Source organism: Thunnus albacares, chromosome 6, assembly GCF_914725855.1.
Source record: "Thunnus albacares chromosome 6, fThuAlb1.1, whole genome shotgun sequence".
Taxonomy (NCBI): Eukaryota; Metazoa; Chordata; class Actinopteri; order Scombriformes; family Scombridae; genus Thunnus; species Thunnus albacares.
This window is the reverse complement of record NC_058111.1, coordinates 2,532,265-2,543,710: the sequence shown is the minus strand read 5'-3', so window position 1 is coordinate 2,543,710 and position 11,446 is coordinate 2,532,265. Positions and strand designations below refer to the sequence as shown.

The 11,446-nt window shown below is 41.0% G+C and overlaps 1 non-coding gene across 1 annotated transcript; it reads right to left on the bottom strand.

The window, feature by feature from the left end:
* Positions 1 to 10,811: 10,811 nt before the first annotated feature.
* Positions 10,812 to 10,900, bottom strand: trnar-ucu. Its single transcript is given in 2 exon segments — positions 10,812 to 10,847; positions 10,864 to 10,900. It is a non-coding gene; the product is annotated as a tRNA-Arg (tRNA).
* Between the last annotated feature and the right edge of the window lie 546 nt (positions 10,901 to 11,446).

Sequence of the window (11,446 nt, the reverse complement as noted above, 5' to 3'; positions counted from 1 at the left end):
TCATGTGTCCAGAAACATCCATCTGCAGTTGGAAGTACCATCTAATGCATATGTGAATGTAGTTGACTTCATACTGTGTGATATTTGTACCATATGTCAAACAGTTAATGGCTGTTTGAGTCACACTGACATTGACATTTTGACGAATACTGACATTTTTTTCCCTCTTTATACTGAAAGAGAGACACAAAAAGTTTTATTTCTAAGAAATAATCCATTTTACATATTGAAACCACTTCTCTCTGACATCACAAACCAGGTGACCCACCTTTTTTATTCACGTTTTCAGTTTGCATGTAAAAAAATAACATGAATGAAAGCACTTTACTTTCGGAATTTTGGAATTCGTCTTTATTCTTGTCTGAGATATTAAAGTATAAACAAACTAATTGAATAAATGATGATGTACATGAAGCATTTGACTTAAACGTACAATACGGTGTGAAGTAGCAAGGGATCATGGGAGTTGTTGTCTTCATTGTTAAACAACCAGCTTCTTCAGGTTCTCTCATAACAAACAGACCCGGTGATTAAAACAGGTGAAAACACGGAATAAAGCAGTTTCATGTTAAAAAAAATCAGTATTTCTCTGATGCTGTTCAGCTGGCACAGCTAACGGAGTTAGCTAAACTGCTGCTAACGTTTGCTCAGCTTGTTTCTCTGATAACTTTAGATCCAGATGTTCAGCAGGTTTCTACCGTCTCCTCTTCTCCAAAACAAACGTACACAGGGATGAAAACAGGTGAAAACGCTGCAAAACAGTTTAACGTAAAAAAATCAGTGTTTCTCTGACGCTGTTCGGCTATCACAGCTAACAGCGTTAGCTAAGCTGCTGCTAAGGTTTGCCCAGTTTCTAATAAGACCCAGAAGACCGATGGCTAAAATCCTTCATCTGGTTAAAAGATATAGTAAAAAACCACCAAGAAAGAAAGTTCATCATAAAATCATAAAAATGTGGCTTAAAATAGAATAAAAGTCAATTGATAACAGTTTTTGTTCAGACATCATTGTGGCAAACAGCCACAACACCAATATATTATCTTGTAGGTGTATAAACACTTCTAGTAAATTGGAAGTGTGATTGCAGTATGATCAGTATTATCAGCACTAAACTTTCATACTACCTATAAAGCTCGACTGGTGGGACTCAAACCCGCAATAAGGAACAGCAGTGTAGAGCAGCTATTAGCAAAAACATGAAGCTTCACTTTACTACTATTCTAAGTCTGCGTCTGGCCAACTTCAGTCCAAATGTCCAGAAGAATTCTTCTTCTTCTTCTTTTATTGAGGACACATCAGGAGCTGAACTGTGTGGACTTGAGATAGCCAAGTATCCCAGAAAGCAGTCGGGTTGTGAACGATGTTTCAACAGAACACAAGAACAGACATGAACACAGACTGAAAAAGGCCAAACAGCTTTGACTCCATATGTTTTATATACGATAAGATATAACATTAGTGTCAGCTTACAAGAGGCGGACACACAGATCAAACATACAGTTACACACACGACACTTTTCATAGACGTATATCACACATCATGTCAATCATACACATAACATCATATCCTCTGGACTCAGATCTCAGTTAGCAGCAACAGGATGGATGTATGAACCCTGTACAGTGATGTGGAGGTGAAAGTTGGAAAGTTTGTCTTACCTTTTTCACCACATTTTCAACCCAGCTGTAAAAAAAAGAGAAAGAGGGGATGATGTGCAAAAAGGTTCCCATCTGGATTTGAATCAGAGTTATTGGGGTTTACACGGTAACCACAAGGGCTCCAGGTCGCCCCTGAAAGACAATCTCAGTCCTCGTCTGCAGCCTCCTGCAGCATAGATGCTAAAATGTGGCTAAACAACAGACTTCACCCCCATCAGAAGTCCCTGAGACCTTCTTCTTCTTCTTCTTCTTCTTCTTTTTAAATCCTGATGAATTGAGAGAGAATCGTCGTCTCAGGGTTTCACGTCTCGGCTGCTTCCTGTGTGCTGGATCAGCTAACAGCCTCGCATGAAGTCACCAGAGAACATATTGATATTCCATCTCTAATAACCAACCACATTTCCACTGCTAATGACACAGTGGCAGCCATCTTGGCTCTGCTTACTGTCTCATTACAGGCTATCTGAGAAACCGACGGCAGCGTGGCAGCACGACGCACCCAAACCTCCAGACCTGTGTGTGCGTTAGGATGTGTGCATGTGACTGTGTTTATGTACGCGAGAGAGAGAGAGAGAGAGAGAGAGAGACGACAAACACATGAGGAGGAAGCTATAGGTCAGAGGTCATCAGCTGGAGCTGGATGTGTTTGTTGTTTTAAAGCAGGAAGAGAGAAAGTGTTAAAGGCTGCAGGTGGCTTTTAAAAGCTGGACAGACACGTTGGAAGCTGGAGGCAAAAAGACAGAGAAAGGGAAAATTACAGTAAACAAACTGTCTATAAATAACATTTGCATTTGAGAAAGCTGCATTTTCTTTAGGCTCTGTTCCCTGACAGTGTTTTTGCTTTGTGTTAAAGGATTGTGGAAAACAAGAAAACTGATCTTTGGGACAGATCAGGGTGATGTCGAGGCCTCCTGTGCTGTAAACTCGTTGCTGCGTCACACCAGAAAGTCAAATCAGATCTGCAGTAAGCTTCAGCATGAGCCTGCCGCCGCCGCCCAGCGATACACTGAGTGTTAACGTAACTTCTGTAGTCACAGTTTGCATCACAGCCGAATGACGAGCAAAGCAGAACACTGGAAGTGTTGCTGGTTGTTCAGCAGATAAAAGTCTTTACAGTCTTCCAAAGGATGGAAATTCACATCAGGAATGACTGAAATTCATTTTTGGAGACGATCTTCCCTCCGTTATCGGCGAGTAGTTGTGTGTGTGTGTTTGACACATTGTACAGGGGTTCAAGAGGTTCTCGATGAGGTTCCTGGGGTTCCTGAGGAAAAGTCAAAGTTTATTTGAGAAGATGATTCATGATGATTCATGGTCTCTGAGATACCTCAGGGTCACTGAGAAAGTTGAAAAGATTTCTATGGAAATCCAAGTGTTCTTGAGGAGGTTTGAGGGATTTGTGATGGGTTACCAAGGATCCCAAAGGAAGTTCCAGGAATCCTTGAGGAGGTTCAAGAGGTCCATAAATGAGTTTTAAAGTTCTTCCGGAGGGTCCTGAGAGGGGTACAGGGGTTTTTTGAGAACGGTTTGGGTTTTCTTGACAAGGTTTTAGGGGTTTTTGTTGAGATTCAACACCAGAAAGTCAAATCAGATCGGCAGGAAGCTCTATCATGAGCCCGCCACCGCCCAGCGATACACTGAGTGTTAATGTAACTTCTGTAGTCACAGTTTGCATCGCAGCAGAATGACGAGCAAAGCAGAACACTGGAAGTGTTGCTGGTTGTTCAGCAGATAAAGGCACATTTTACAGCCGACTGTCTGCTGAACGAGACTCAGCTGCAGGATTTTCTACTGTTTCATCTTCAATCTGTGGATGAAGGTTTAAAACATGGTTTCTTTCTGTTCCTCAGATAAAGGAATATAATATATCTGTGCTAAAGCTAAGCTAGCGACGTCTGGCTACGTTTGACTTTGTGAGGAAACTTAAACATGATCTTACATCTCCAGCTGCAAACATTACTGCAGGTAAACATGCTGCTGCTTTCATTAACTCCTATTCTGATTGGCTGGAGGTGAAGGTGGGGGGCCACACCTCCAGCCAATCAGAGTAGGAGCTCGTTAATAATGCAGATTTATGTAAATAGCTTCAGAAACAGCCTGCTGGAGGACAGAGAGGAATCTGGGCTGTAAGGAAAGATGGAAACAACTTTTGGTGAATAAAATGTCACAGAGATGTTTAAAATAGACTCAGTGTTTATAAAAGAATGTGCCAAAATAGGCCAGAATACCACATCTTCATAAAATCAAAATCAAATCAGCTTCATTGATGTGAATATTGAGGTCACATTATTGTCAAAGCTAATAGTACTGAACACAAGGAACACATAATGTCCATATCTCCTCTGTTCCCTCTCTACTGTCTATATTATAACTATATAATTAATACAAAAAATGGCTAAAAAGTAACAAAAACAGACTATGAACTTCTTTAATTAGTTTATTTCTGTGGAGAAAGCTCTTTGGAGTCACCTACAGCTCACCACATGTTGTTTAATCAATAATAATCAATAATAATCATCTTTTCTCTCCGTACAGAACTCCAGCAGAGTGTTTGTCTCATATTTGTTGGTGAAGCTGCAGATTTTGTTCATTAAATCTAATTTCTGCTCAGATCGTTGGTCGTGGTCTTTAATTAGTAGAAGAGAGGAGGAGAAGCTTTCCAACCTCGCTGCTGATTACAGACTCACAGAGAGAGAGAGTGTGTGTGTGTGTGTGTGTGTGTGTGTGTGTGTGTGTGTGTGTGTGTGTGTGTGACCTAGATGTCGGTTGCGTTGTGGTCTCTGGACCTCGACCGGACGAGAGAACCTCAACACCACAAGCAACGCCTCAGCCAAGAGAGACAGATAGACACTTAAGAAAATGGCAACCGAAGAGAAAGAATCAATTTTCAGGAGAGAGAGAGAGAGAGAGAGAGTCAGTCTGAGTGGTTTTTAAAGAAAAACTGAGGAAAGAAAGAAAGAAAGGACACAGGAGAGAGGGAGAGTAAATGTGAAAAGAGGAGCACAAACACACAGAGGGAGGACAAAAGATTGGAGAAGAGATTACAGAAAGAAGAGAAGAGGAGGATAGAAGAGATGAAAGATGGAGAAGAAAGAAAATAAGAAGAAGAGATGAAAAGAGTGAAGACTGGATGAGGGAAAAGGTAAAAGGATGAAGAGAAGCTTGGGGAAAAAAGACAGAGAAGTGGAAAGCAAAGTAAAATCTGAAGGAATGAGAAGAAGAAACGGGAGGAAAAGACGAGAGGAGAGGAGGATACAGGACAGAAGAGACGAGGAGGTGAAGAACAAGATGAAGAAGAGAGATGATGAAGGAGAAAAATCAGAAAAAAACAAGGAAAGAGGAGGAAAGAAGATGCAGAAATTAAAAGGAAAGAGAAAAAGAAAAGGAGATGAGGAAGAAAAAAAATAAAACAAAGTGAAATAAAACTAAAAATAAAAGAAAAGCAGAGAAAGAAGCAAAGAGAGAAGGAGGAGTGTCGGGGGATTTGTGGTTCTGGCAGCCATCTTGGTCTGTTCAACAGCAATCAGCTGTGAACCAGCATGAATGTCAGGAATGGACCAGACTGTAATTACACTGTGTGACACTGTGAGTGTGTGTGAGTGTGAAGGTCTCTGGGTTCATGCAGCCCCAGTCGCCACAATAAAATGTTGGCGTTGTTGTACGTTGTTTTCTGCAAAACCATGAATCTACGTTTCAACACATATGTTTAATCATATCGACATTTCTACAATACCTATCATAGGGGGAAAGTGACGCAGTTCAGATGACATCTATCTCAGGCTCATGTTAGGAGGAGGCGGGTCGTGTGGTCAGATAAAAGATATGTTGCATGGCAGAAAGTTGCAAAGCAGCAAAGACCACTGTTCAAGACCACTGCTCACTTCCTGTTTCAACCGACAAAACCGGGTATTTTAACCCAAACCATGCTGCTCTTCCCCCCAAACATTAACCAAGTGGTTTTTCATGCCTAAACCTAACCAGACCTTACCCACAGCGTTGTCACATCATAAAATATAATTATTCAACTGATAGCAGCCATTAAATGTGGCATTAAATGACACGTGAAAAGCTTAAAATGCGATCAACAGTGAAATGCAGAGATTGAATCATAGAGATTCAACATAACAGTGGTTTGCAGAAACGTACGATGCCCAATGTTTTATTCCAGCGATTGGATTGGTTCGTGAGGACGTCTGAGGAGTTTATTTCATAAGAAATGTTTTTTTAAAAAAGATCAGACCCGAACTCTGAAGTGTTCCATTCACTTTACGGAGTCCAGCAGTTGTCAGGAGTGTTTTTGTTAAATCAGTAACAAGTGAACACAGATGTAAACAATGCACGACTCAAAGTTTTAAAATCAGCTTTGCGAATGTTTTATGCAGAAGGAAACAAATTTGACATGTCTGTTAGACTTCAAGGATATACATGTTGGTTTTACAGAGTAACACTGAATGTAAATATAACTTTTGTTTGTTTACAAGAAAACCGGGCACCTTTAACAGATGCATTCCTGGGAAGTCTGTAGGTGCTGCCTTTCTGCAGACTTCTAGAGAAACTTCCTGCAGACCTCTAGAGAGACTTTCTGCAGACCTCTAGAGAGACTTTCTGCAGACTTCTAGAGAGACTTTCTGCAGACTTCTAGAGAAACTTTCTGCAGACCTTTAAAGAGACTTTCTGCAGACCTCTAGAGAAACATTCTGCAGACCTCCAGGGAGATGTTCTGCAGACTTTTAGAGACGTTCTGCAGACTTCTAGAGACTTTCTGCAGACCTTTAAAGAGACTTTCTGCAGACCTCTAGAGAGACTTTCTGCAGACCTCTAGGGAGACGTTCTGCAGACTTCTAGAGACTTTCTGCAGACCTCTAAAGAGACTTTCTGCAGACCTCTAAAGAGACTTTCTGCAGACCTCTAGAGAGACTTTCTGCAGACTTCTAAAGAGACTTTCTGCAGACCTCTAGAGAGACTTTCTGCAGACCTCTAGAGAAACTTTCTGCAGACCTCTAAAGAGACTTTCTGCAGACCTCTAGAGAGACTTTCTGCAGACCTCTAGAGAGACTTTCTGCAGACCTCTAAAGAGACTTTCTGCAGACCTCTAGAGAGACTTTCTGCAGACTTCTAAAGAGACTTTCTGCAGACCTCTAGAGAAACTTTCTGCAGACCTCTAAAGAGACTTTCTGCAGACTTCTAGAGAAACTTTCTGCAGACCTCTAAAGAGACTTTCTGCAGACTTCTAGAGAAACTTTCTGCAGACCTCTAAAGAGACTTTCTGCAGACCTCTAGAGAAACTTTCTGCAGACCTCTAAAGAGACTTTCTGCAGACTTCTAAAGAGACTTTCTGCAGACCTCTAGAGAGACTTTCTGCAGACCTCTAAAGAGACTTTCTGCAGACCTCTAAAGAGACTTTCTGCAGACTTCTAAAGAGACTTTCTGCAGACTTCTAAAGAGACTTTCTGCAGACTTCTAAAGAGACTTTCTGCAGACTTCTAAAGAGACTTTCTGCAGACTTCTAAAGAGACTTTCTGCAGACTACTAGAGAGACTTTCTGCAGACCTCTAGAGAAACTTTCTGCAGACCTCTAAAGAGACTTTCTGCAGACTTCTAAAGAGACTTTCTGCAGACTTCTAAAGAGACTTTCTGCAGACTTCTAAAGAGACTTTCTGCAGACTTCTAAAGAGACTTTCTGCAGACTTCTAAAGAGACTTTCTGCAGACCTCTAGAGAGACTTTCTGCAGACTTCTAAAGAGACTTTCTGCAGACTTCTAGAGAAACTTTCTGCAGACTTCTAAAGAGACTTTCTGCAGACTTCTAGAGAGACTTTCTGCAGACTTCTAAAGAGACTTTCTGCAGACTTCTAAAGAGACTTTCTGCAGACCTCTAGAGAGACTTTCTGCAGACTTCTAAAGAGACTTTCTGCAGACCTCTAGAGAGACTTTCTGCAGACCTCTAGAGAAACTTTCTGCAGACCTCTAAAGAGACTTTCTGCAGACCTCTAGAGAGACTTTCTGCAGACCTCTAGAGAGACTTTCTGCAGACCTCTAAAGAGACTTTCTGCAGACCTCTAGAGAGACTTTCTGCAGACTTCTAAAGAGACTTTCTGCAGACCTCTAGAGAAACTTTCTGCAGACCTCTAAAGAGACTTTCTGCAGACTTCTAGAGAAACTTTCTGCAGACCTCTAAAGAGACTTTCTGCAGACTTCTAGAGAAACTTTCTGCAGACCTCTAAAGAGACTTTCTGCAGACCTCTAGAGAAACTTTCTGCAGACCTCTAAAGAGACTTTCTGCAGACTTCTAAAGAGACTTTCTGCAGACCTCTAGAGAGACTTTCTGCAGACCTCTAAAGAGACTTTCTGCAGACCTCTAAAGAGACTTTCTGCAGACTTCTAAAGAGACTTTCTGCAGACTTCTAAAGAGACTTTCTGCAGACTTCTAAAGAGACTTTCTGCAGACTTCTAAAGAGACTTTCTGCAGACTTCTAAAGAGACTTTCTGCAGACTACTAGAGAGACTTTCTGCAGACCTCTAGAGAAACTTTCTGCAGACCTCTAAAGAGACTTTCTGCAGACTTCTAAAGAGACTTTCTGCAGACTTCTAAAGAGACTTTCTGCAGACTTCTAAAGAGACTTTCTGCAGACTTCTAAAGAGACTTTCTGCAGACTTCTAAAGAGACTTTCTGCAGACCTCTAGAGAGACTTTCTGCAGACTTCTAAAGAGACTTTCTGCAGACTTCTAGAGAAACTTTCTGCAGACTTCTAAAGAGACTTTCTGCAGACTTCTAGAGAGACTTTCTGCAGACTTCTAAAGAGACTTTCTGCAGACTTCTAAAGAGACTTTCTGCAGACTTCTAGAAACTTTCTGCAGACTTCTAGAGACTTTCTGCAGACTTCTAGAGAAACTTTCTGCAGACCTCTAGAGAGACTTTCTGCAGACTTCTAAAGAGACTTTCTGCAGACTTCTAGAGAGACTTTCTGCTCACTGCATTTTCATGTATTTTTATGCAACATTTTGCAGGTTAATCATAACAGTAAAGAGCTGCTGTCTGTTGGAAAATGCACCTGAACTTCAGTATTTTGTTCATATTAATATTTTTAATATGTATGTTTTTAATCAACAAATAAAAACTGAATGATAATGTGTGTAAAAGCTAAAGCTAAATCTTAATCAGATGCTAAAATGATGAAGGTTGTTCTGGAGCACCGTTTTAGTGTTTGTGCTTCTAACGATGCATCAAGTGAGAAAAACTGCCAGAGGAGTTTTTGGTTGTTTTTTTAATAATATCAAAAACAGGTTTAAGGGTGTGTCTCATGATGAATGTAGGTGACATCATATTTGGTGCATCTATGCATAGGTTCACATAGATCCACTCCTCCTGTTTACGAATCAAATATAGTTTCACTTAACACAACTGGAGACAGAAATACAAATATGTAATAATGTAATAATAATATAATGTAAATAGAAATATCACAGTGTGTTAGAAGATATTTGTGATTTTTTTTATGTAGGAAAAGTCTTCAGCTTACATCACTGAATAAAACCATCTGTCACTTACTGCAAAAAATGTGAGATAATCACATGACAGATAGATAACAGATCAATAACAGATCATTAGAAAAGAGGTTAGCGTGATGTGTTGGTGTGTGTGAGTGTGAGCTGACATTCCTTACAGACATGCCAGCACAACTTCTGCTTCCTGGCAATGGTCTTATAACATAGGCATGTTAACTGCTGCGCACGTGTGTGTGTGTGTGTGTGAAAATGACTCTATGCATTAGGTAGGTTTTGTTGAGTCAGCCCCTCGAGAGTAATCTCTTCTCACCGCAGTGTGTGAAGTGTGTGTATGTTAGAAAGTCACACAGACTTATAGTTTATGAACCCGTTGAGTTCATCGTTATCTTTATTCATGTCTACAGTTTCAGCCTTGGGGGGGTAACACACATACACCGTCACACCAACACATCATCACACACTCACACAAATGAATACACCCACACAATACTGCCAACAGTTACACACACACACACACACACACACACAGGCTGACCCCTGCAGCAGTGCCCGTCATGAAACCACAAGTGATTCAACACAATACAGAGAGCACACACACACACACACACACACACACACACACACACACACACACACATAAAGACACTGGTCTTACAGTGTGAGAAAATGAAGGGTAATTCACACCCGCAGCATTTTTTTGGGGCTTTTCTTGGGATCTTTTTGCACGCACGATATGTAATTTCTGCCGCAAGGGGGTCTCACAATCAAAACAATAACAAAAGACGGACTTTGATGACATCGTAAATTAGCGTGGGATCATGGGAGTTGTTGTTAAATCATCACCATTGCCGTCATTACAGTCAGCTTCTCTCTGATTTAAAGGTTGTGGGTTCGAGTCCCAACAGAGTCAGATGTTATGGATCTCAACCGGCACTTAAACATAAAGGTTTCTGTCCTCTAGTAGCACCATGGAGCAGTTCTTCTATGAGTGGGTCCTGTTTTAGTGACATGATACATGTTCTTCAGGTGGCTGTAATGCAGAAATGCACCAACAATAGCAGAGAAGAAGAAGACAGCGAGCTGGTAAACATGGATGTAAAAAAAAAATGCAGGAAAAATCAGCTTTGCAAATATTTCAGCAATATGGACGTGATAAATAAAGGAATAATAATAAAACCTATTAAAATAAAAGACGACTCTGGTGGGAGTCAAAACTTTTGAATCACATCTTATTAATACTAGAAGTCCGTTGCGCCAACAGAGCCAATGAGCAACACATGATGCTGTGAACCCACTTCGACATGTTGATATAAGACAGCAGCATCATAGTGACTCATTTAATGTAACCTGACGTCACCTTGTAAACCAGACAGCTATTTGGTTACCACGGTTACCACAGAGACAAGTAATGACAGGGCCGACCAGGTGAGCCGCGAGGTGATTGGCTGAGATGATGAAACTGCTTAAACGTTTGGCCCCGTGGCTTGTAATCATCATCATGTGACCAGATTACAGAGCAGCAGCAGCAGGTAACGTGTGTGTGTTGCTGCTTCACAGGTAGGTTTATAATGTTTGAATGATCACAAAGCAGCAAACACATCTTCATACTAATGTGAGTATTTTTAAGGTGTGTAAAGATTTAAAGATCGACTCTGGTGGGACTCGAACCCACAACCTTTGAATGCCTCCTCTCGTTAACTAGAAGTCCAACACGCTGTCCGTTGCGCCACAGAGCCTCCTGGTATCTGGTTTATTGAGACTTTTGGTGAAAAGCAGTTCATATTTGGGTGTTTTGTGCTAAATATCAGTTGGTACGTACTATGACGTGCTCGCCATCATCGGGTCCAAGTTACGATGCTGCAAAGCTGTATAGACGTCAGCCTTTCTCACTCGTTGCCGTGGAAACGCTTGAGGCTGCAACAGACACAGAAAGATTCTTAAATTGAAATTAAACCAGCAGATCTGTGGTTTGATCATGTGACTCCAGAACGACACATAGCAGTAATCAGCAGGATGACATCATCCGTCTGTGTTTTATAAAACAATAATGATGTTTTATGATGTGACGACGCTGTGGTTAACGTCTGGTTAGGTTCAGGGGAGAGATGATGGTTTGAGTTAAAATGATCACTTTGTTAAGGTCAGAGAAACATGTGTTGCGGGTTAAAGTTACTACTTCCTTAAAGGACCAGTGGTTAAGATTTAAGGGGATCTATTGGCACGAATATTGTCATAAAAAGGGATTATATATAATATAACCGCCGTGTTTCTACAGCACTGCT